Genomic DNA, 26,998 nt, shown 5'->3' on the forward strand with positions numbered 1-26,998 from the left:
CACCCTTTCTGTAAAATTGTCTTATCTCTATTTAACCACAAAGTAGCATCAACAAATCGATGTTATTTTACTTTACAATGTGAGGAAGCAAAGTTGGTGAAGTATTTCACATGCACGTCACCTCACTCAATCTTTGTAGCATGTTGGTGAGGTAAATATCATTATCACAACTTTATGGATGCAGAACATAAGGTGCCGAAAGATTAAATTGCTTTAAAAAATCACCTAGTTTGTAGGTGTCAGCAGCAGATTTGAACCAAGATTTGCTGCCTGTCTGCAAAGCTTGTGTTCACTCTACTAACTTCTCAAGGAAAGTCACTTTATAAATGATTTTCATTGTCTTCACTAATATCCTTTATTGTTTCCAATGAATAATGTTCCACTAAACGTATTGATAATCCATAATGGCAGAATTTCTCTGACAGTGAGATCCAGTTAATTTCCTACTAAATTATTGCTTTAGAAGATACTCTAAAGAAGAGAGCTCAGAGCAATTGGGCTCACTGACTTCCACAATTTCAATTAAGAATGAAATTTAATTGTTCATCAAGTCAGGAAGTATTCCAGGTGGAATAATTTCCTAATATCTCAATTCAATATATATTTTGTTTCAAAAATTTCTCAACTCTTCAAGGATTTTCAGTTACTGCTCTGAATAAAGGGAATAAGATGATTTCCCTCCTATTTTCCAAACCTTATTTAAGTAGTGTTTATTGTGTAAGATTCTACATATCTCCTAAGGCTGAGGTAGAAAATACAGCACAGTTGAAATTCTGCAAATAAAAGAGCTGTGCTGACATATATTCTTTCAGATCTGGAAAATCACAGGGAAGGAAGATGTCACCACATCACTTTTACATTTTCCCCCCTTATTTGGAAGTCTGCCTTTGCCTGTGGCAGATTCCCCAAATATTTACTAAGCAGCTTCTCTGTGTCAGACACTGTGATGTACGATGGGAAACAAATGAATAAGATGCTGTCCTGTCCTAAAGCCTTCCACACCCTTATCCCAGGTAAGAAGTAATGCATATGCATGTACATGGGGGTCTTCCAAGGCTCTGCCTGAGGATGGGATGGGAGACAGGTGGAGTGAAGTTCCTCTTCAAGGAAACTTAGCTGACTGGAGAGTTTCAGCAAAGGTGAGCTCTGCTCATGAGGAGCTTGAAAATGGGCATCTCATCTGAATCTAAGAAGGAAGAAACAGAAATATAAACAATTTCACTGCTGAAAAAGCCTTGAGAGGTCACCTGTCCAGTAAACTCCAAACATAGCTGATAATCTGAACCATGGTTAGAGTCTTCTTTTCAGAATGCATCTTCCTGAGTTCCACCCTAAACCTTCCTGAATTGGGGTCAAGAATATTTACGGATCAGTTATAGTTCTCAGTTCCAAGTCATGGAAAGTGACTTAGGCTGAGTTTAGCAAAAATGAATGTATTGAAAGGAAAATGGGAAGCTCTTGGATTCCCCAAGAATGCTGAAGAACCAAGCTTGGGAAGCATGCAGTGACATAGAGCAGAAAGGTCACAAGGGCCACAGGGAATTTCCTCACAGCTAGCCTGGTAAGCACTGCTCCTGTGCCTCCAATGGTGCTGCAGCTACTGCTGCCCTCAAACAGGGCAGACACAGCTGCTGCAGGCACTGAAGACCTCATGAATTCTCCCTTCCCTGCTTCTTTGTGCCTCTAACTCCAGATTCAAGATCCAGGTGGTTGCATCTGGTTGGTGGCTGAGATGAGGTCATGTGCCCATGCCTTACTGACTGGGAAGCCTTGAAAAAATGATTATGTGTAGGCTCCTGCAACAGAATTGTATAGTAAACTTAGGTTGAGAAACAAGCATAGCAAGCTATCTCAGATTATAAGTCTGAATGTAGGATTCAGGTTTGATGCAGCAATTGTCTTTATTTTATTATTCTGTCACCCTCAACTTTTTAGCTTGTCACCTCTTTGTCATAATAAGGCTACTATGCTCTAGGCAATATCTTCCATCACCAATACCAATTTTGAGGCAAGAAGAAAAAATGGCAATAGACGTTCTCCTCACAAGACTCCACTTTTTCTGAGATCAACATATTTCCTAGAACTTTCTCCTGCCCCCCAATCCGAAGACCTCATACCTCATTGTCCAGAGCTGATTTACGTGTCATTTCCCAAGTCAATTACTGGACACAGGTAATGGAATTATCAATGATAGCAAGAGGTCTGTAATGTTTCTTTCAGGGATTTGTGTAGGGACCCACTTTCCCTAAAACACAGGGTGCCACTATCTGAGGAAAACCCCATATGAATTAGTTGATACAAAGGCAAGAGGATGCCACACTGGTAAGCAATGAATGGCTTCTGCCAGAGTCAGGCCTTGCTTGAACATAGGAAAGACACTCACAAGCTGAACAGCCAAATAAACACCCAATGAGTGGCATTCTACAGTTTTTAAAGTCCCCCAGGGTGATTCTTTTACAGCCAGAATTTCCCTAATGTTTGGCATACTGCCTTAGTAAGCACAAACATATGTAAACCATTCTCCTTTTCCAAGAGGGAAAATATGTTCAAGGATCAGACATATTCCAAGGACATACTTGCAGCAAGACATGCACAAATATTCAATTCTTTGCTTTGGGGACATGCATAGTTTTCAAGTCAAGATAATAACACCTTCTTAGTGTCATGATAAATAATTTACATGCATTATTTCCAATTTTCATAACCACTCTACTTGGACATACCTACATTAAAAAAACTGTGGAAGAGGCATTCAATTGGCTTGTCCAAGACTACATATTTAAGTAGTGGTTGCACTAGGTCTTGAACATATTTCTTTAGGACTGCAAAGTCTATTTCTACTGCATAACATCAGTAATTTTAAAAAGCATCTGTTTCCTGAACAGAGTAACATTCTTCATGTCTCGTAGGATATATAATTAATGAGCTGATTTCAAAGAGCACTTTGTGTGTGTGTGTGTGTGTGTGTGTGTGTGTGTCTGTATGTTTTTAGCATTGCTGACATAACCTCTCAAATTATGCTCAACTCTAGAGTGGAAGTTTTTTGTGGATTCTTGAGTCCTTGTCCCCATGGGTGTAAGGAGGTTGTTTTCTTGTAGATCTGTTACTGACAACCTGTCCAGTAAACTATGCTTGAAGCCTTCAGACTCAGTCATATTTAACATATATATATATATATATGTATATATATTTTAAATAGTACTGATCACTACAATTTACAAAGATAATGAACAGTCTTATCTTTAAGAAGAATAGTATAAAGGAGAGGTGGAGATGGATAGGAAATGGGCTGTGATATGCATGTAAAAAATAAACTATTGAATTGCCTTTGAAGGAAAAGCAATAGACCACCCCTTTACAAAATTATAAAGGAGGCAGTTTCCTCCTTTATAATTATATGTTTTACAAGCTCCACTTTTCTGGCATCGTTCTCTTGCCCCCATCAATTGATTTTGGGTTATTTTCTTTTTACCTCCTCCATCAAAGGCAAAGAATGAGGTTCTAACACATTGGTAGCACTTCCCTTTCTGTGTTTGCAGGAGTGTCATGCTTTGACACTATCATCATCACCACAACTCTGTGAGCAGGTCTGAAATCAAGGGGGAGTGTGTCTTGTGATCCAGAAAATTCAGTGACTGGCTTTCATAGAATATCTACCATCTAGGCTTGATGCCTGTCGAAGAAAGACAAGGTGCTAAGCTATCAAAGAAGTCAGTCAAAAGAATTACCCGAGCCGCTCGTTTAAGTCCCAATGAAGAGTCACTGACGCTGTGTTAATAATGGAGGAGGCATCTGACTTTCTACCTGGTCTACAGGTGATTCTAAATCCAGCTCCGTTTACATACCTCTGACAGAGAGCAGTCCTTACAGAGCAAATCACGAGTGATTTTTATTTTGCATTTTGAGGGCTATATGACAAAAGAGAAATATTATGCCATAGGAACTAAGGAAAGAGGGTTATAATATTTTCACTAAGGGATTTTAAAAATTATGTAGCATACTGTCATATTTATTCTTCAAGAAAAGTGCATAGGAGCCAAATAACATCCCAGTGGAACACTTGTTGCCCTTAAAAATAATGATGGAATAAGTATTCCTTGTGCATATCTCCTTTGTATACACAAAAGAATTTCTCATAGGAGTGGAATTCATAGGTCTAGGATCTGTTTATGTTCAGCTACGTTAGATATTGTGAAAATGATCGTCCAAAGTGTCAAAAACAGTTAAAATCTCAACAGTGGGGTATGTGAGTTTTCATTGTTCTGCAACTTTACCAACACGTGATATAGTCAGATCTAATTTTGTCATTATGAAAAGTGTCAAATGGTATCTCACTATGGTTTTGCTTTACATTTCCCTGATTGTTGCTGATGTACATGATTTTTCATTGGTTATGGTCATTTAGAATTCCTCTTTGTGAACAAATTATTTATATTCTTTTGTCTCTATATTTTTCTTATTGACTTATAGGATTTTAATATATTTAATACTACTTTGTTTTATTACATACATTATTTTTAATATATTCATTACTTAACATTATAAAACATCATTTATTTTTATTATATATATCTTTTTCCAGTCTGTGGCTTGTCTTTGGATGTTTTATGCTGTTATTTGTAGCAAAGAAGTTTTAAAGTCGAATGTCATCACGTTCTTGAATCCTTTCCTTTCAGAAGTGTGCTTTTCCTGTCTTGCTTAATTCATACTTTATTATGTCCACAATATATATATTTAATGTTTTACATTTTCTTCAAAGTTTAATACTTATTATTTCATATGTAGATAATAAATCTACCTGGAATTGATGTTTATTGTAATGTGGGGTAGAAGTCTTAATTCACGTTTTTATATATCTATAACCAATTTTGCAAACATCACTTAATGAATAGTTATTTCTTTCTATAACTATTTGTTCTACACCGGCATCTCAGTAATATATCAAATTCCCATATGTTGGTGAGTATGATTCTGAGCTCTCTATCCTGATACTGTACTGTAACTTCTTCCCAGCCCCTGCTGAAAATAGCTTATTGTCTTAATAACTACAGCTTCTAAAGAAGTCCTAGTATCTCATTGAAGAAGACTTTGCTCCCTTTCTTTCCTTCCCAAAATGTATTGGTAATTCTTGACCCTTGATCATTTATGTGAGTTTTAGGATCACAATCAAGCTCTGTGATTAAATCCTGTTGAGATTTGGACTGAAATTGCCATGAACATTACTTGGAAGAAGAGTATTCTTTATAATCTTGTTTCTTCTAATGCATTGTTATGGCACATTACACATTTATTTAGACCTTTTTTAATGACTGAATAAAGTAGGATAATATTCTTCATAATGACTAATGTTTTGTTAATTTTAATCCTAGGTGTTCTGCAGAAAGAATGACAGGAAAATTTAGATTAATTTTTTTAAAATCTAAAAACATAAACTTTTGGGACTTCTAGAGTACCAAGCCAGATGGAGTGATGCAGCATTGGGCATAAAGTGCATGGGTCTCAGGTGAATCGAGGTGCATGGAGACCCAGCCTGCAGGTGGTTTTGCATGATCAGCGAGGTGTTTTGGTTTACCGAACTTTCAAAACTGTTATTGAAGGTGTATAGAAATGCTATTAGTTTATAGATTGATTTCATATAAAACAAGTATTATTATTTTTAATAGCTTTTAGTTTTATGTGTAGAAAATCATAAACTATTGACAAAAATTTTATTTAATTCTAATTGTTGCATGCTTGTGTGCACATGTCTTGGTGACTCGGCTTGCATCTCCAGTACAACTCTGACTAGAGGCAGGAAATGTGAACATCTTTTCCTTGGTACTGACATTCCAGGGAATGCTTTTAAAATCCACAGTAAAATGTGATCTTTGCTGAGACTTCTTGTAAGCATTTTTTATTAGATTAAGAAAGATGCTTACCAGTCACAGTTTCCTAAGATGTTATCATAAATCATAAGTGTATGAAAGATATTTTGTCATCTATGGCTATAAATCTTTCTGAGTCTCCATTTTTTTTGAGTCAATATTAAAAAATTATAAATTGCCAGAATGTTTTAAAATTTTGCCTAATTTTAAATTGCTGTATGAATATAATTAGAATATTGTATTATTCTTCTCTAATTTTCTAATTATTATCTAATTTTCTGTGGGTTTTTTTAATCCTAATAGTGAATATTTTTACTTTTTTCTTCAGCAATATTGGTAAAAGTTTTTCTATTTTAGTAGTGTTTAAAATTTTAAGCTTTTTTTTAAATCATTGTTTCTTAGGTTTCTACTGAATTAATTTCTCTTAGTTATTTAATTGAGTAAATTTATTTATGTTTATTTTACTCTTTTTATAACATCCTGAGATAAAACTTTAAGTCAGTAATTTTTAATGTTTTTTATTTTTATTGTATACTTTCAAAGATAAATTTTCCCAAAGTACCTCTTCATAAGTACTTTATAATTTTGAGATAAAATATCTTCATTGTTGTTCAGTTCCAATATATTAGATATTTGTGTTATGCTCTTTAAATATTTATTTTAATCAAATTGATACAACTATGAAGTTGTTAAAATCAAATGTTTCTACTAGGCTTTTAATAAGAAATCAGAACATTCTACCCTAATTTTTTTCCTGAGACATACAGGCAATAATTTAATTCTTTTGGTAGTTATCTCCATATTTCTAAGTAAAAAGCTTTTATAACCATTTATTGCCCCTTAGATTTTTAAAATTATCTGTTGACTTCTATTTAGATCATGAGGATCTAGCTCCTCAGACTTATATCCCCTCCATCACATACACCAACTTCTTGTCCCCGGAATATCTCTGTTTACTTTTATCACAGTTTTTGGTTAAATAATCTCACTTACAACTGAGGAAGAAAACATAATATCAATGCATTCCTTGTGTAATCTTAATGGCCTGAAATCAGTAACTTTACTTTCATGTACTTAATTTAATTTTATGAGCTCATCACTGATTTACTCCTAAAGCCCAAAGCTTTCTCAGATTACTCTTGACCACGTTAGGAAATCTTATTGGTATCCCTGTTACTCGTGTATATAGAACTATTCTAATCTCAACTATTTGCTCTTTAGTCCTGTGACACAGCTGTGTTCTTAGTATGTCCTTTTTACACATCACATGAAAACTTTCTTCACTTTTTTCCTGAGTTGGGAAGTCCATATCTATATTCTGTATCTTTTTATTTTTTGCACACCCTATTTTTATGAAACCCACCTCAGGTTGCATTCTGAAAAGTATGCATGGAACATAAATGTTTGAAATCTTGTAGGCTCAAAATGTCTCCACACTTTACTGACAGTTTTGTTTGGTGTTGAAGAATACGTCTGTTTTCCTCAAATATCTGAATGATTGCTCTGCTTTCTACTAGCTTCCAGTGCTGTTGAGAGAGCCATTTCCACTCCGATACCCTTGTTTTTTAATAGTTTAAGGTTTCTTTCTATAAGTTTTTAGCATTTTATTGCTAACTGTCTGAAATTTGTCTATGACGAATTTTGATGTGGGATTTTTACATCTATTGTGATGGAAAGTCAGTGAACTTTTGCAGTCTCAAAACTCATGTCCCTCCATTCTGGATGATTTGTTAATTTCTTCCTACCACATGATCTGTTCTCTCCCTTTCTTTCTCAATCTTTTTAGAATTGATGTTTTTAGGATGTTGGACTTTGTAAACGAATCGTCTAAATGTCTTCCTTTTTCTTTCTATTTTATATTTCTATACTTCTTTTTCTATTTCCTGGAAGGTGTCATTAAGTTTTCAAAACCCATTTTTACAAAGATTTTTACACCATATTTTAATTTCCAAGAGTGAATTTATGATTTCTGAGTATTTCTTACTTTAACATTCACATCTTATTTTTGGACACCATACCATTCCACTACTTTTTGAGCATGTTAATAATATATATATCGGTGATAACTTCTTATTGTGTTATTCTTTATTTCCAATGAGTCTTTTATTCTACTTGTTTTGGTCATTAACTTTTATATTAGAAGTATGTTTAAATGGCAACTAATGTTTAGTTGCCTATTTATACTCAAAATATATTTACTAGAAGAATTAGCTGAAGCACTAAGTGTATGGGATAGACTTATCAAGTGGTGGATTTCTGGATTGGGGAATTTAACATGAATCTTGCTTTCTCATTGGAGGAAGTCACCTCCATTTACTTATAATGCTGTTCAATTTCCCCAGAAAAGAATGATCTGAGGTGGGTGCTGCAGGTTGTAGGTAAACCTCTGTGGCAGTTTTCCAGAATCAATAGAAGAAAGAGGACAGGGGTGGTCTCATTATTTAATTTTTATATGTTGTTTAATTTCCCTCTTCTCTGAGTATAGATTTCATTTGGTTCAACCTCTTTAGGAAGTAAGCTCCCATCTTATACTCAAGAAGTAGTGACCTAAAGGCAAATTGGGCAGGAAAAGGTGATACTGAGGATCCATTTACTTCTTTTACAGATTTCAATCAACTTTTCCTGTTTTTAGTCCTACCCATTGCTACCCCTTCCTCTACAAGGGTACACAATTGCTCTGATTTCTGAGCTTTTACTGTAGCTTCAGCATGAATCACTCTGCTTTTTGCTTAATTTCTTTCACTTGAGGCTTAGTCTTACAAATTCAGTTTCTTACTCATAAATCTGTCACGGTATCGTAATTTTATTAATATCCGTGTATAAAGTTGTCTTCTTCTTCATTGCTTTTGCATTGATGAGCTTATGTCTTTTTTTAAAAATAGACTTTCTTAAAACCATTTTAGGTTTACCAGAAATTTTTCATATACACTCTGTCCCTACACATGAATAGTTTCCCCCATTATCAACATCCCCCACCAGAGTGGCACATTTGTAACAATCGTTGAACCTCATCGACACATCATTATCACCCAAAATCCATTGTTTACATCAGAGTTTACTTTTTTATTCTGTTCATTCTATGGGCTTAGACAAATTTATAATGACATGTACCAACCCTTATAGTATTATACAGAGTAGTTTCACTGCCCTAAAAGCATCTGTGCTCTGCCTATTCACCTCTTCCTCTTTCTTACTCCTTGCAACCACTAATCTTTTTACTTCCCCAAGATTTACCTTTCCTAGAATATCATATAGTTGGTATCATACAGCATGTAGTCTCTCGGATTGGCTACTTTCTGTTATCCATATGTTTTTAAGTTTCTACATGTCTTTTCATGGCCTGATAGCTCATTTCCTTCTAACCCACAAATAATATTCCACTGTCTGGTTGTATCACAGTTTGTTTACCCATTCACCCACTAAGGGATATCTTGGTTGCTTCCAACTAGTGAAAATTATGAATAAAGCTGCTATAAACATCTGTGTGTAGCTTTTTGTGCAGAATTTTTTTCAGCTCCATTGGGTAAATACCAAGGAGCGCTGTTGCTGAATAATGTGGTAAGGGTATGTTTAGTTTTGTATGAAATCACCAAATTGTCTGCAAAGGGACTGTGTCATTTTTTAATTCCACCAGCAATAAATGAGAGTTTCAGTTGCTCCACATCCATGCCAGCATTTGGTATTGTCAGCGTTCTAGATTTGGGCCATTCTAATAGGTGTGTAGTGGTATCTCAACATTGTTTAAATTTGCGTTTACGTGATGACATATGATGTTGAGCTTCTTTTCAGGTACTTATTTGCTATTTTTATCTTTTTTGATGTGTTGCCTGTTGAAGTCTTTGGCCCACTTTTAATCAGGTCGCTTGTTTTCTTATTGCTGAGATTTACTTGCTTTTGTATATTTTGGAAAACAGTCCTGTATAGGATATGTCTTTTGCAAATATTTTCTCCAAGTACGTGGATTGTATTTTCATTCTCTTGACAGTGTCTTTTGGTAAGTAGAAGTTTTAATTTTAACGAAGCCCAGATTATAAATTATTTCCTTCATGGATTGTGCCTTTGATGTTGTATCTAAAAAGCCATTGCTAAAACCAAGGTCACTTAGATTTTCTCCTGTATTATCTTCTGGGGGTTTTATATTTTTGCATTTTTCACATAGATTGTGATCCATATTGAGTTAATTTTTGTGAAGAGTGTAAGGTATGTTTCTATATTCCATTTTTTGTATGCAGATATCTAGTTGTTCCAGCACCATTTGTTGAAAAGACCATCTTTGCTTCATTTTATTGTCTTTCCTCTTTTGTTAAAGATAATTGGCTAAATTTATGTAGGTCTGTTTTGGGCTCTGTATTCCACCCCATTGAGCTATTTATCTATCGTTTTGTTGTTGTTGTTGTTAATACCATGCTTTAGCTTTATGGTAAGTGTTGAAGTTGGGTAGAGTTAGTCTTCCAACTTGATTGTTCTCTTTCAATATTGTGTTGGCTACTTTTGGCTTTTGCCTCTCCATATAACCTTTAGGATTAGTTTTTCGAAATCCACAAATAACTTTCTGGGTTTTTATTGATAACGTATGGAATCTATAGATCAATTTGGGAAGAACTGATATCTTGACAATACAGAATCTTCCTACTTATGAACAGGTACCGTTACTTCATTTATTTAGTTCTTTGATATCTTTCATTATAGTTTTACATTTTTCATCATATAGATATTCTACATAGTTTGTTATATTTGTACCTAAATATTTCATATTTAGGGTGCTAATTTAAATAGTATCATGTTTTTAATTTCAATTTCCACTTGTTCATGAAGATTAATTACTTTCTGCAGGTAGTTTTTGCATAAAAAAGACAATAGGCTCTCGCGTAAAAATGAGCTAAGAAAAGACATCACCACCTGGCACAGTCAGGAGGAAGACATTTGAATGCATGGTCAACATCGTTGAAAATAGCTGTCTGTGTCTTGGGACCAGTCTTTAATTCCTTAAGGCCGTTAATCAAAGAGCTGTGGTAGTCTATTGTATCAGAATCCCTTCTTCTGTTCTGGTCTCCTATGGCTGTATGATTCTGCAAATATCTGTGAAGGATTGAGCATGTCTTTGAAATGTTGACAGAGGAAAAATCACTACAATTTAAACAGTAGATACTTATTTGGGTAACTCAAATTCCAATTTGAGAGATCCAGACTCAGGTAGAAACCCAGAATGTGTTCTAATTACAGGAGAAGGGCTTAAGGGTTTTATGGGAAAAAGGGAGGATGAAGTGAGTTGTATTAAAGAAGAGTTCATTGGTGGTAGATGAGTTAAGGCTAGGTTCGTACTTCACACATTGGCTTGAGAATATCAGTCATCAGGCAAAAGGCTAGACTTGTACTCTATTTATTAGATTGTGATCCAGTCAACAGAAAAGTCCAGTTTCCTCAGTCCTTACAAATAGGATATTCTTGTCTTTACTGACTTCTTGGAAGTTCGGCGATTTGGTCCAGTTTGGAAGATAAAGAAAATGAGATATGCAAGGCAATTCCTCTAAAATGTTTTCTCTGGCTCTATTTTAATATGGCTCCACTCATGGTCATCTTTCACAAAAGAATTATGTTATTTTAAGCAAAAACATTTGCTAACATAAGAAACCACTGCACCATGATCATATCCACCAAACCTATGTATAGCTGAACTAGCCACTGAGGTTTTCTTCTGTGCTGGGAATCTGCCAGAGAAGATGAAGTGATCATTAAATAGTCCCCTGCTGATGATGGCCTCATAGTTAACTTCCAAGTGAATATTGATATTCGCGCAATTTTCCAATCAGCCTCTATCTCTTCTCAGCCCAAACTAATTGACTTTGAGTTATACATTGTAGAACTTAGATCCAGGTGAATATCAAAAGGTAAATAATCTTTCTTGTTTAATTTCATAGACAGAAATACATTCTTTTGTTCAAGTATTTAACTTTAACAGTGACTTTGTTTTACAAACACAAAGCCGTGTTGATCATACAGAAGAAGTAAAAAATGCATGAGATTTCTTAATAAATATGCAGTTAATTGTGCTTGTCCTTGTAATGCTCTTAAAAATGCATAATTTTATTTTCTCTTTTTGTTCTCTTTTATCAAGTGCTTATTTAATTCATTATGTAAAACAGGCAGAAAATTCATAGTTTTTTTTATGATCAAACACATTTTCTAATTAATCCTGGCATCTCAATGTAATGGTGATGAATATTATTAATTTCACTTTTTTTATGCCCTATTAGGGTCATCTTTATAAAGAAATACGTCATTTGTGGAAGTATTTGTTTAGATACAACTCATCTTCTAAGGTCGTTGAATGAAGGATTGCTATGAAATCATTTATCTTATTATATTTGTCTTTGTTCTTTCTTTATTTTTTTCCTTGCTACTTCAGATTATAAGTACAGTATAGTTTTGTTTAAAGGAGCACTTCTATAGCAATAACACAAATGATCTTTTATTTGTTTATTTCCTTTAAGTGAAGAGTTGCAGTTAAGCAATGCCCCCTGTCAGACACAGTCACCTTCAATTATTCTACTTCATGGTCAGAGGAGGTTTAGAAAATGTAAGATGCATGTATACTTGGCTGTAATTTTGGGGCTTCTGTAGAGGCTTTCGTGGACTCTTGTTTATACCATCTCCTTTGAGATGCTTTTGGTTAAAATTTCTTCACTAGTCTCATTAAGTACTCAGGTATGAAAGAGAAGGTGTAATATAAATTGCTTTCTAAAATGAAGTGGGAAGGACCTAAGCAGAGCTTTTCTGTCCCAAAAGCTCATAAGTAGACAGATAAGATTATTTCTGGACTTCCACTGCCTCCAGTATTAGCCTCAGAAGTTAGGTGTTCATAGAGGCCTGCTTCAAGGGCTACAGAATGTCCCTTTCCTTACACTTCTCCTATAAAATTGAACTTATCAAAGGCAGAATTTGTTGTTTCTCATATATTTTGTATCTTTAATGCCCAGCACAATGCCTGGCACAAAGTAGATCTGAGGTAAATTTTGATTAGATTTAATTAAATTGATTTCTTTGATTAGGTCCACAGAGTATCTATTAATGTGGGATAATTTACCTCCATTGACCAGATGATTACTTCCTTGGGCCTCACAATCCTTCAATAAAACACTGAAATGTCTGCTGAAATAGGGCTTGCCAAGTGTTTCTAGTACTTGTTCCTTAGTAATCTGTAATGTTTTTGGAAATGAACCATCCTGAATGATCCAGAGCCCCTTCTTCTGTTCTCAATTCTCCAGTGAGAAAAGTTTAAGGTTGCTAAAGATAAAAGAAGAGGAACCCAAGGATGCCACAGATCCAGCTTTAGATAACTATAATGTGTCTGTATTCCTTTAAGGTACTTAATCAAATAACATTTCTTGGGAACTCATCCAATCAAGCTTGGAAAACGAGGCATACTTTCAGAGGAAAAGGAGCTAGTCTTTGGAGTCAGATAGCTGTGAGCTTGAAGTCCAATTCTGTCTTTTATTGGTGTTGTGACACTGGATAAATCACTTAAGTCTAATGCCCTCATCCTCTTCATCTTTCAAACAGAGGTAATGATAATCAATACAGAAGGTTTTATGAGATCGTACAAATAAAATAATGGATATGAAAGAATATTGGTAGACTTCTAAATATTCCTCCCCCTCGAATATCCCCTGTCCCCTGGTATTCACAGCCATGCATAACCCTTTCGTGCTGAGTAATTTGGTTCTAGCTAAAAGAATGTGGAAAGGGTAATAGAATGATCACTTTTGTGATTAGGTTACAAAAGACTACAATATCTACCTTACCAGCTGACTCACTTTCTAGCTTCCTTTGATAAAGCAGGCTGTCATGTTGGAGAGACTCTCGTGAGAAGGAAGGAGGTAAGGGTGGCTTCCAGCCTACAGACATGAGCAACTGAGGTCCACAGTCCAATATCCTGCAAGAAAATTAATCTTGCCTACAATCGTATGAATGAGCTTGGAAGTCAATTCTTCCCCAATTTTAAGGCTGGTACTGAAGCCACGGCCCTGTCTTACACTATTGGATGTAGCCTGTCAGAGACCTTGAAGTAGAAGACGCTGGTAGGCCATGCCCAGATAAGTGATCGTAGAAACAACTGTGAGAAAAAAAAAAATGTGTGCCTTTTTAAGCAACTTATTTTTGGGATATGTTAAGCAGCATTAGAAAACTAATAAAAAATCAAAAGTAAATATATAAACAGACACACATGTGTGCATAGCTATATATATATGCATATACATATGTTTATACTCACACATACATATATATACACATATATATGCATATGATCATCCAAGTATGTACCCAGGGAATATTTTATCTCTGAAATGACTTTTGCCTGTCTCTGTGCTTCTTATCTGTGTGCTAATTTTAATTAGTTATGTTGCTTTGTTTTCAGTGTGTGTGTTTCCATGAGTATCTGGATGATGTCATGTGCTCTCCTCTACATGGGTCATGTCATAAAATCTGTAACAACAGCATAGAATCTCTGACAGAGTGATAGCAGAAAAACATGCTTTGAAGCTAATTATTTCCCAATATTTATTACTTTATGGATTTGGATAAGAATAGCTGAGAAATGTCTGTCACAGTGAGTGGCAAAGATCTGGTTTTCAGTACCAACCATAGCTTCATCTCTGTGTTTCTCTCTTGAACAAGTTACATAATTTATCTAAGCCTCAGTTTACTCGCCTACATAAGTGACATAATAGTCCCTATGTCATAGTTTTAATTTGAGGACTCAATACATTAAAAAACAAAACAAACAAAAAATTAAATAACGTCTATTAAAACTCCCAAGCACTTAGCTAAAGACTTTACAGATATATTAATTTTGACAGTTAAATCTAGGCTATAAGATAGATATAACTATTGCTCTAATTTTATTGATAAGAAAACTAAGGCTCAGCTAAGTCAAACAATTTGCCCTACCCTCATAGACTTCATAAGTTCTGGGGCATATATTTGAGCCTGGGTTGTCTTCTTTGAAGAAGTATGTTTATTCATACTTTGCTAAGTCAATTCCTGTTGGGCACATTTGGAATCTTTCTGATTCTGCTATTGCCCCTATACAACCTATTCCTTCCATAACAGAGAATCTATTTTAAAACTTAAATAAAATAAATAGTTAATATTTTAATTATTAAAATAGTTTAATAAAATATTAAATAAACCATATTTAAATTATTAAGTCCTTAAAATAAATCTATAAATTAATAAGAAAATTAAAATATATTTGTGGAGTGAACCTAGAGCAGTTCCCAGCACATAATTTTATGCAATATATGTTACTTAATAATTATTTATTTCTTACTAAGATTGTTAAGATCTATTGTTGGACATAATTCATTTAATTCCAATTAACTCCACCCTTTATTCTCAGTCACACATCTTATAGTTTTGTGCCTCTGACTTCTTTTGTTTCCAAAAAATTCAAGGCTTTAGTCAGGTGTATATGAGAACATTTCACCTTCTTTGCCTTATTCCCCAATGTTTCTTCTTCACTTCCTCTGTCCTTTCTTTCCTTGTTTCTTTTCTTTCTTACTAATTCACCCAAAAAATGCTTACCATACACGTACTACGTGACTAGTCACTGAGGACACAGGCCAGGTTAGAGGTTGGATTAAGGCACAGACTGCCATGACAAATCATTGTTTTGAAGCCATGGAGATTTATTTCAAATCTATGTTATAGGTCCATCTCAAGTCCACAGGATGAACTATGCTCTATGCCATCCTTATTCAGGGCCTGGGATAGCAGAGATTCATCTTTGTGCCTCCATAACTGCTGAGGCAAGAAAAAGGGAACATGGCAGGTAAGCATCATTGAAACTTTGCCTGAAAGAGACATGTCTCACTTTCATGCACCTCTCTGGGAAAAAGGAGTCTCATGACCACACCTAACTCTAAAGAGGCAGGAACAGGCAATCCTTTCTTTTCTTGGCAGCATAGCTACATGTTGAACAGCATAGAAACTTGAGAGACCGCTTCACCTATCTGTCTCTGATCTCAATTCCAGAAAGTTCAAGGAGACACTTCAGTGACTCATTTCTAATTAACTGCTTCATTCTCTTTCCTTTTCTCATTTTTTCATTCAGCCATTCAATCTTTTATTGAATGTATAGTATATGTTAGGTACCGGAGATATAGCAAATAACTTTTTGAAAAAAGAAAATAAAACTGCTGCCCTCATGCTATTTATATTGTAAGGAAGGAAAAATAAGTAAGTATTTAATATGTCAGAGAGTGATGATGGCTTTACACTGAGAAAAATAAAGCAGGGAAGGGGGGAGGAGAGAATGAAGATGTCTGAGAAGAGACTTCATTTTAAATTGGGTAATTAGGACCAATCTTGCTGAGACAGTGAAGTGTAGCAAAGAACTGAAACAGGTAAGAGAGTGAGCCTGAGCGCTATTACTGAAGGGAAGATCATTCTATGCAGGAGCAGCAAACTTAAATGCCCTGAGGCAAAGCACTTCCAGTAGTAGTCTGCTTTTCTAGTGAGGCTTACAAAGAAGCATGAGACTGGATAAAACGGGAAGGAGAGCGTGGCAGGAAATGAAAGCACAGAGATTCCAGGGGCCAGATTAGAGACCCAGGGGCCATCAGAAGGTCTTTGGCTTTTATGAGAGTTTTGGAGAACTCTTGGTAGATTTCACACAAAAGAGTAGCATAGTCTTACATGTGTTTTAAAATAGGTTCTCTATTATGGAGGGACTAGATCACTGGAAGACCAGTTGCAGTATCCTGAGCACCTGTAGCAATGCTTGTTTCCAATTATTTGGTAGACAAAGACTGGGCAAAGTAACTTTGGAGGAGAAATCAGGAATTCCATTTTGGACATGCTAGTTTTGAGATGTCTATTAGACATCCTAGTGGGAATGCTGAGTAGACCACTTAATATGAATGCCCCAAATTTGGGAGAGAACTCTGGGCTGGAGATATCTACATACAGAGAGCATCTAATACTATGAAGCTGGGTTTGAGTATATACAAAGAATGGAAGAGGTGTAAGACCTGAGTCCCCAGACACTCTACCACTGAGAGATAAGAAATAAGAGAAAGAAACAGCAAAGGATGTTTGGAAGGAGTCACAATGGGGTAGAAGGAAAATATGTCCAGGATGTCAAGTAAATAAAATGTTTTAAAGAGGAGGGAATGATCAGATTGTTGGATACAGCTGGTAGGTCCCTAAGATGAAACATGAGAAGTGACCATTGCTATTATCTATCTGAAGATCTTTGAAGGCTTTTATGTGAGGAGTACTGGTGAAATGTTGTGCCAAAGCCTGATGAGAAAATGAAGAGAACAATTAGATACAGCAAGATAAATCTGGCCATGTATCCACTTAGGGTGGCGCTGTGTCTGCTTGAAAGACCGCCAGGACCTGGAATGGACATATACAATGACAGAGTAGGTTGTTATCTTCCTGGTCTAACTGCAGGAATTCTGGCCTCGATTGCTGGCCACTTTATTCCTCCCAACAAACCAAAGTGCCTAAAATCCCAGTATTATTTATTCCCTTAAGTTTGGTTTCTGTTTTTTTCATACCAAGCATCTCTTTTTCTAACACTTTTACTTTAAGGAGTAGCATAATAATCTGCTACCACTTATGGAAAGACAAAATAGACTGGGAGTTGGAGGACCTGTGTGGTCTTATATAAATCTTTCTCTTCCCTTAGATTGATGTTCCTCCTGCAGATTTGGAAGAACAACAAAATGGTCTCTAAGAGCCCCTCAAGCTGAGAGAAGAGTGATATGGGAATCAAAATTTTGATAGAGAAGAAGGAATGAGTTTGGAGCTGGAATCACTGCTTTGGAAAGTTAAAGACAGACTCCTTCATTCCATCATTCAATGGACTTTACCAGACCCGGCTGTGCTCTTTATTCTGCACTCACTCTAGTATGTGTGTGTGTGTGTGTGGGGGGGGGGGGTCACTTTCTGGAGATAACAAAATGAGATATCTTGTCAAGGGGCACTAGGAAAAAAAAGAGTGATGAGATGGAGGGGACTTCACTGAAGACAGAAATGGTTCAGTAGTATGCTCACTCTGAGGCCTAATTCTGGAAGTGTTCTGCATGCTGTGAATTAAATGCCACTCAAGTCACCTATTGTCATGCCCCAGGTAAGGTAATTTGCAGAACAGTGTTTAGGCTATTACTATGCCACCAGAAGCATATTTTACACTCTGTAATCAAATAATCTTTGTATTGCTAATGGAATTTCAGTAATTAGTTTGTTTAATCACTTTCACCATTGAAAATTCTTATTTTACTTTTCACATATATTGTGATAATAACATGTTGAAGAGCTCATCAGGTTGGGGAGGAAGGCACCCATTTTCCCTCATATGTAATCATCAATTTGAGGAACAGGCCCTGCCCCACACAGTTATCTACCTTATCTGAGGTCCTGCACCGTGCAAGGACATTTCCGTGGGTTGTGTGTTTGGGGACCACACTGCTGTTCTTTTCTCTCTGTGGTGTAGGACTCAGGACATCTTACTGTGTAGATATGGCCATTGCATTAGTGTGGTCCTTTCTCTCCATTCACTAAAGTATACATTCTTCCCTAGGGTTGCTAATTTGGCATAATGTTTTATTTTCTGTCTATGTATTACAAATATTTTTTCTTCTTTTTTTATTGCTGTAACATTGGTTTATAACATTATATAAATTTCAGTTGTACATTGTAATAGATTTTGAATTCTTCCTAGATTACATCATGTTCACCACCCAAAGACTGATTACAATCTAGCATCACACACATGTACCTATTCACCCCTTTCACCCTCTTTCTTCCCCTCTTCCCTTCTGGTAATCACCAATCCAATCTCTGTCTCTATGTGTTTGTTTGTCATTGTTTTTATCTTCTACTTATGAGTGAGATCATATGGTATTTGACTTTCTCTGTCTGACTTATTTCATTTAGCATAATACCATAAAGTTCCATCCATGTTGTCACAAATGGCTGGATTTCATCATTTCTTATGGCTGAGTAGTATTCCATCGTGTGTAAATACCATATCTTCTTTATCCATTCATCTCTTGATGGGTACCTAGGCTTCCAAGTCTTGGCTATTGTGAATAATGCTGCAATGAACATACAGGTACGTGTGTCTTTATGCATTTGTGTTTTCACGTTCTTTGGATAAACAACCAACAGTTGAATAGCTGGATCATATGGTAGTTCTAGTCGTAATTTTTTGAGGAATCTCCAGATTGTTTTCCATAGTGGCTGCAGCAGTTTGCACTCCAAACAGCAGTGTATGAGGGTTTCCTTCTCTCCACATCCTCTCCAACACTTATTGTGTCCTGTGTTGTTAATTACATCCATTCCGATGTGAGTAAGGTGATATCTCATTGTAGTTTTGATTTGCATTTCCCTGATAGTTAATGGTGTTACACATCTTTTCCTGCACGTGTTGGCCATCTATATATCTTTTTTAGAGAAATCTCTGTTCAGATCTTTTGCCCAATTTCTAATTGTATTGTTGGTTTTCTTGGTTTTGACCTGTATTAGTTCTATGTATATTTTGGATATTAACCCCTTATCTGATATATGGTTTGCAAATATCTTCTCCAAATTGTTAGCAGGTCTTTTGGTTTGGTTGATGGTTTCCTTTGCTGTGCAGAAGGCTTTTAGTTTGATATAGTCTCATTTGTTTATTTTTTCTATTGTTTCCCTTGCCTGGACAGACATGGTATTTGAAAAAATGCTTCTAAGACCGATGTCGAAGAGCACACTGTCTATGTTTTCTTCTAGATGTTTTATGGTATCAGGTCTTACATTCAAGTCTTTCACCCATTTTGAGTTGACTTATATGTATGGTGTAAGATAATGGTCTACTTTCATTCTTTTGCATGTGGCTGTCCAGTTTTCCCAACATCATTTACTGAAGAGACTTTCCTTTCTCCATTGTATATTCTTGGCTCCCTTGTCGAAAATTAGTCAGGTTTCTTATTTAAAAATTTGGGCATTGGTGCAGATTGGAATTTCTCTAATCAGCAAAACAATGTTTATATTTCTGCAATGGGCAGAGGACAGCATATGACTTTGTATATTCCATCAAGGAGGCATCTGCATGAAAAAACAAGGCAGGAGGCTAGGGGCCCCTGACATGTGCAAGGAAGTGTGCAGAGTGTTTTACATAAAGTCTCAAAATTGGTCTCATCAAAACTCCCCAAAATCGGTATTGCTGTGTATATTTCATAGAGGAGAAATTGCTAGAAAATATGCTTGGGTCATAATTTTAATAACTATGTTACAAAGCAGAAGAAAACTACTGGAATAATAGAGTTAGATGGAATTTTTAGATGATAGAAGAAGAATGAGTAATTAACTCCTTTTCAGAGGATTTTTTTTTTCATTTTACTGTATCTGGGAACGTCTAGGCTGCAAACACCAGAACTTTTCAAAAAGTTCCTTCCTTGAAGTTGAAATGAAATATTTCCAAATGTATCATGGTAATAGGGATAAAGAAATTGGTTCTCATTCTAAATATCTCTGCTCATGCAACTCCAAACTTGGAATGCTTCCTTGGAACTAAAAATACCACTGTATGTAGTCAAGGCTCACTCTACCTAGTAAAACTTTGAATTAATCTTACTGAGATTCAATTAAGAATTGAATGTTAGTCCTAAAACATTCCAAAATATCTGTTTTGACCCCAGTGTCTCTTTTCTAAACTAATGAGGTCTTCACTTTCACTTTGACCTCATCATGCTCATATCCCACTAGACTTTTTGCCAGGTAGGAAATATCAGTTTCCTGGTACCAATCATCTTACTGCTTTGGAAGGAATCTCCATTCATTTCTGGGTTCATGTTTATTAAACTCTATGCCAATTTCTCCCATATGGAGTTTTAACTGCTATTCTTAAAAGGAAAATTAAGTGATAATGTCAGCAAAAAAAATATTAAATACATTACTTGAAGCTAAAAAATATGTCACTGTCCAATAATTTTCATCAAGTACAATATTATAAAATATAGTCAATTCTATAGTCTAATGGTTAAATTAAAATGTCCTTTACTGTGAAATAAAATTTAAACAGTGGTTAGAAATTTAAAACTATTTGAGGAAAAAAACAGCCCCTTTTGGTTCCATGAGCTAGAGAGAGTGCTTTGAAAGGCATTTATCTTGATAAATAAAGTAATAGCTATTTACAGCAGAGGTTTCCAGAATGTCAATCTTTGAAATGGTTTTCAGGCACAAAAGTGAAATGGGGACCCAGTAACATTTAGAAGAAGACCACCTATCAGAATTAAACACCAAATTATTGTTTGGTTCTAGAATTTTGGATTTGAGGGCATGTTGGAAGACACAGAGTGGAGACATAAGCAGTGACTGTGGTAGGAAGAGCCTTAAGGGCCAGGCAAAGGGACTGGAAAGCACTGGAAGGTCATGAAGTCATTTGTATGTCAGTGAAGCACTGGAAAGTCAATTTATTCATTCATTCCTTCATTCACTCATTCAGCTGTCTGCCATCTGGCTTTTCCTCCTAACTGGTAACTTCTTCCTCATTATGCATAGTATTGGTGGAAACCACCGTCCACATCATGCAATAGAGCATACGTGTAGAGACAGCCTCCATGGCTTGACCAAACAGACCCACCAGACTGGGGCTTTGACTGTCAGTATAAGGACATAAAGATAATGGTGTGTTTGGGATTCACAGCCACGGTGTCACTCTTTAATACTGGTGGCAGCTAGGTAATAAAATAACAATGGTGACATCTTGGCTGGACGTAATGTCAGACTGGCTACTAGAAATGCAGCCAGCAAAACCCCCAGAAAAAGATCCTGGACATATCCCCCCAAAATGTGTGGATGGCTACTTGTCAGATGGTGCTGTGCCAGCCCAAGACCTCAGCAACTGTGATCCAGGAACAGAGACAGAGTTTGCTGAAACAGCCCTCGGTCTGCTCATCTTGCTGCTAATGGAACAGTGGAAATAGCTATGTATGGAAAACATACAGCAAGTTCTTTATCTCTTCTTTGGTACCCTAATTCAGGGGTGTTTAGAGGTGCCCCTCTAATCTCACATTCCCGCAGTGCTGGGAACAGTACTTCTGGCTTCTTCAGGAGTGCACCTAATGTGGTGGAGTTTTGCTGAAGTATCCATGCCCTGGAAGGACCCAGGAGCAGAAGGTGGCTGCTGAGAAACAGGCATTGCAGAGCATGATGGGAGTCTTGCTAGATAGAAATCCTTGGGGTGAACAAATGCTGGCTGAGCTGGAGTCTAGTCTTGGAGTCACTATAGCAATCTATTATCAACAGGCATTTGATTTACTGCCTTTCAGTGATCATCCTGGAATTCTTGGATCTCAGTGCCTCTGTTGAGGAGTCTACCATAACCACCTCTGCCTCAGCAACCCCTGGCAACTCCAAGATGACGGGTATCTGCCCCTAGCCATAGGTTAATCTCCCATTCTTTAAAGGTTGGGAGAGTTACTCTCATGCCCAGAGACCAGTCAGGAAGCCTGTTTCCTCTGGAACTGTGCTGTAGCTCAGAAAGCCTGTGGTCTCAGCGCTACGGTTCTCCCCCTAGTTCTAGTCCATTTGTGGCAGTTGATAGGAGGACGTATGAGCCAATTGCATGTATATCTATTTCTAGACCTTAAGAAAAAAAGTATGTGTGACATTGCCTGCTTCTTATTCTGCAGAGTAGATTTGGGTTGCACTCATTTTTCTATCCATCTTTCTTCAGTCTCCCCCTTTTGTTTTGTAATGTATATATTACTTAAATTATTTGTTGCTTAAGCTAGCCAGATTTATGATACTAACAATACTGAGTGATTAAAGATTTTGAGCAAGATACTGACCAAATTTGCGTTTAACTTTTGCACTTAGGGCTGAACTGAGATAAACTGAGACTGAGTCTGTGACATCAGCACATAGACAGTGGCATTTGGAAAGTGTGGAAGAATTAATTTTTGCGTGATTGTATAATGACTCCTTCCCAAATATACCCTACTGAATTTTAAAAAGGGAAATCTTCCTTATTGTTTATCATAAACTATATCTGGCTAAAGGAGAGGGACATAGGAAAATATATTGCACATATAAGCAATCACAAAGATTTTTGACATGCTTATTGATTCACTAGATTACTGAAGAACTCACTCATTATTGGTATACAATTTATGAAGCCATGGCCTGAAATGTAAGAATGTCTTTATAATTTTAGGGACGTAGGTTCATGTTTCCATTTAAAACAGAGCTCTGTGTGTGTGTGTGTGTGTGTGTAGATATTCACTAATATCATGTTGTGAATATAAACTAGTATGAAAGGGAAATGGCTTTCAAGTATCTAAGAATAGTGACAAGTAAATGATTCTGTTCTTAAGAAGCAAGATAAGACCATGAAGCCTAGAAATTTTCCTACCAAGAATATCCTTACATAATTGTCTTTGTGGCTGTGGTAGAAAATCTTTGTAAACTAAAGTAAATGCATTTTTCATGCTTTCAGTATAAATGCTGACTGTATGGGGTATTGCTATAAACCAGAGCTGTGGATGTCCTTTTTTTTTCTTTTGTAACACACAGGAATGATGCAGAAAAGGGAAACCCTCTTCTGTGGGCATATTCAGGTTTATGCACTACATCTCATAACTGGCTATAACTTTTCCTCAAGGAAATCATATCCAAGTAGACATTCCTGAGAGTGACAGTGTTACAGGGAAATCTTGTTTATTTATTTATTTAGCTTTTCATAAAAATATTCATTTGACATTCAAATGAAACAGAATTTTTAATAACAAGTCATAGTCCCATGCCCACACCTCCATGCTCCCAATCTCTCTGTCCAAAATCAACTAACAACATTCAAATATCTGTTAGTGACTTATTCCTTTTTACTTTCTCTGCTACAATTTCAATAGTGATTTGGCAAGGTTATATGTCAAAGTCCTACATTTGATCATAATTCTCTCACCTTTAAGTGAATCATCAAAAATATCAGTAGGTTAATTATTCCTGGCAATTAAAGGTTTGTAATTTTTCTGAAACCTGTTACTGAACCAGCATGTTCTGAGTCCAAATTTAAGAAATGGTAACTTACAAAATCAACTCTGTGCTGCTTAGATCCCCTACATGTTGGTGCAGCCCACATTATTAGAATAAGTCCCCTGTATTATATAAGTATATACATATACATACCAGGCATCCCCAGTGAACCTCTATGCTCTCTATGCCCCACTCCTCAGGCACTGTTTTACCTTGATTCCTTTGCTAGCAACTTTCTCCCCAATGGGGTAGACTCACCTGGGTTTCCTGAAGTAACTTCACGGAAGTTCCTTCCACGGAACTTCATTTGGCTATACAGATATAAATTTTCCTTCCTCTACACTTTTTAAATAATAGTATTAGTGAATCACATATTTATTACCACAGTTACTCTTAGGTACACAATATTTAACAGATACCATATACACAGTGTCTGTCCTATCCTTTATTCTTCACAACAGTCTATGAGCTCAACATTAGTGATCCAATGCATCGATGAGGAAACTGAGGCATGGAGAGATTTAAAATTTTCTCAGGGTCACATAGCTCCATGATTCTGGGGATGAGATTAAAGTACAGCTTAATCTGAACTCAAAGTCTACAGCTGATACATTCCATAACCTTTTGCAGATGCTAATTTCCCTCAAGCCCATTCCACTACATTAAATTTACTGAAAAATTCATACTCTGACTTCTGATAAATTATGTTTCTCAACTTCTTGTGTGTGTCTTCGAATCACTGCCTTGAGGGCTCTGTTTCCAACCAAATGATTAATACATAGTAGGGAGCTCAAGACATATCTATTGAATAAATATTTATGCACACTATGGAGGTCATTCCCTGAATGGGTGATATGAAAGATTAAGGCTGTGTTGATTCCAGACTAAAATGACAGAGGAAAATTTAAAATTTTAATAAACATCATAATAGAAAAATAAAGTTAAATAGGGATTTTTCTTTTTTTTTGGTTGTTGTGTAGTTCCTGAATTTACCTGAAGATAAAAGATTGAAGATAGCTAATAATGTCAATTATGGTATAAATTTTGCACTTAGATTCTTCTAGAGTCTGTTCTAAGGATTTTGTTTGGAACCTTTTCTTTCTTTGTGACTTTCAGTTTCTGAAGACTGCTTTATTTAGCATAGCTTGTAAGATTTGGGAGATTATACTTTTAAAAAGGAAAAGAAATGTTCCAAAGGATCTAGAAATATTATTCATTTGGACTTTAAGAAGATTTTGCCTCAGTTTGGAGTCTAAAAATGGAAGAAAGAAAGCTCTTTTTCAACGTAAACACACAGAAGCCAAAGTCTCTTTCAGCAGAGAAAGCTTTGTGACTAGTGGAGTGTATACAATTATAAACTCAATTGTTAAATCAAAACACATCCCAATCACCCTAGCATGTCACTTTTAATGGGCAATACATTCCCCAAGAAGGCACGCTCTCTGCTAACAATATTGAACCAAATCATCAAAATTCAAAGACAAGTCTATAAAATGTGAAATTCCATCAGCAAATTGCACAGTGGACTGCAGTGTGTAGATTAATGGGCAGCCTGTCAAGTATTTTAATGTATGCCTCAATCGTTGAAACACATGTGATGATTAGTAAAGTATTTGGCCTGAGCAGTAAAAGATATAAAATAAATTAAAATCATGACACCTTCTGAATTAATAAAGCATTTGGATATGCTGTATTGATAAATCAGAAGCACAGATTAAAAAGCCCTATAACTGAATACATTTTCCCCAAGGCATGCTGAGAACTCATGCTGTCCTTTTCCTGTGGCATCTTCCTAAATGAGGATCTCTGTGAACACGCAAATGCTGAGTCTCTGAAGAATCTCAGAAGATGAGCACCCACTGGTTTAAGCCTTAAATGTAAACCAACATCTATAACTGGCATCACTCATTTTTCTTTCGAGTTCCAAAAATAAGATTTATTTTTCCTAAGCCTGTTTCAGAACTACTTTAACCTCAAAAGCAATTTTCAATATTTTCTTTGAGGCATATGGCTGGAAACACTGAAGCTGAAAAATACACACTAGACCAGATTCAGACTAAATAAATCCCCATTCACATTGGTTATTGGTATACATTATGGCAGCTGGAGGAGGAGATGAAATGTTGAAGGCTCTTGGGGCAGACTCATTGGAGTGTCAGGACAACGAAATCCAAAGGGTCAGAGAGATTCACCTCATCCTTTAGCGTCAGGCTTGGGAAGTGAAGCTGCTATGATAATTTCGTTAGAGTCTTTAATGTTCAACGCCAACATTGCCCAGTATGGACACTCATAACTCGGAGGGATGAGAGTAAATCTTAATCTCTAAATTGTATCTTTTGGAGGTAGGCACTTACAGGAAGAAAGGCACATTCCTTTTATTGAGGGATTAAATTTTATTCAAGTTTTGCTTTTCAAAGTTTGCGATCCATTTCAAAGGTCCATTCAATCTGGCACCAGAAGCTGAAACACATATGAGGTGTTTTTTCAATGAGAATATAAAAGCAAACTCAGGAGCATTGCCCTTTGTGACCTCATAGTTTGAAATCTGAAAGTTGCTTAAAGGAATAATATAACATAGAAAAACGCTATGAAAAGAGTATGAACTTGAAGCTATGCAAGTAATTATGTGGCATTTAACTGAATCAGGGTGGTGCATGAGCATCAGGGAAGTTTTCCTCACAGAGTTAGTACAAGAAACTCATCCTGGACAACGAAGATGAAGTTATTTCTGGATGACAATATGTAATAAATAAATTATTCTTACATGGAACGGAGGGTCTGTAGTTTGGACAGGAGAACATACTCTGGGTAACAAGTGGCAAAGGGTTTATAGCACATTTCTTTTCAATTATTTCAAGTTGGATTAACATTTCCCAGTGATAAAAAGATGAGAAATATATCAGGAGATAAATTTAGCTCTTCCTTCCTGTAACAGCTTTCAAAAAATAAACTATTTCTGAGGGCAATGAGCTTCCCATCAATTCAAGTGTTCAGGTCTTGGGTAACAGCTTGGGAAAGTTGTTGAACGGTTCCCACCTTTGCAGTCCATATTCCTATGAAATATCAGTAGGATGTTTCAAAAGGAAGAACAAACCACTGAAAGCCAT

General features: G+C 36.0%; 1 pseudogene; it reads left to right on the top strand.

Annotated features, from left to right (window-relative positions):
- Positions 1-22,296, top strand: part of LOC106781895 (sorting nexin-19 pseudogene) — a 108,053-nt pseudogene extending 85,757 nt beyond the window's left edge.
- The last annotated feature ends 4,702 nt before the right edge of the window (positions 22,297-26,998 follow it).

This window comes from Equus caballus, chromosome 18 (genome assembly GCF_041296265.1).
Source record: "Equus caballus isolate H_3958 breed thoroughbred chromosome 18, TB-T2T, whole genome shotgun sequence".
NCBI classification, from domain to species: domain Eukaryota; kingdom Metazoa; phylum Chordata; class Mammalia; order Perissodactyla; family Equidae; genus Equus; species Equus caballus.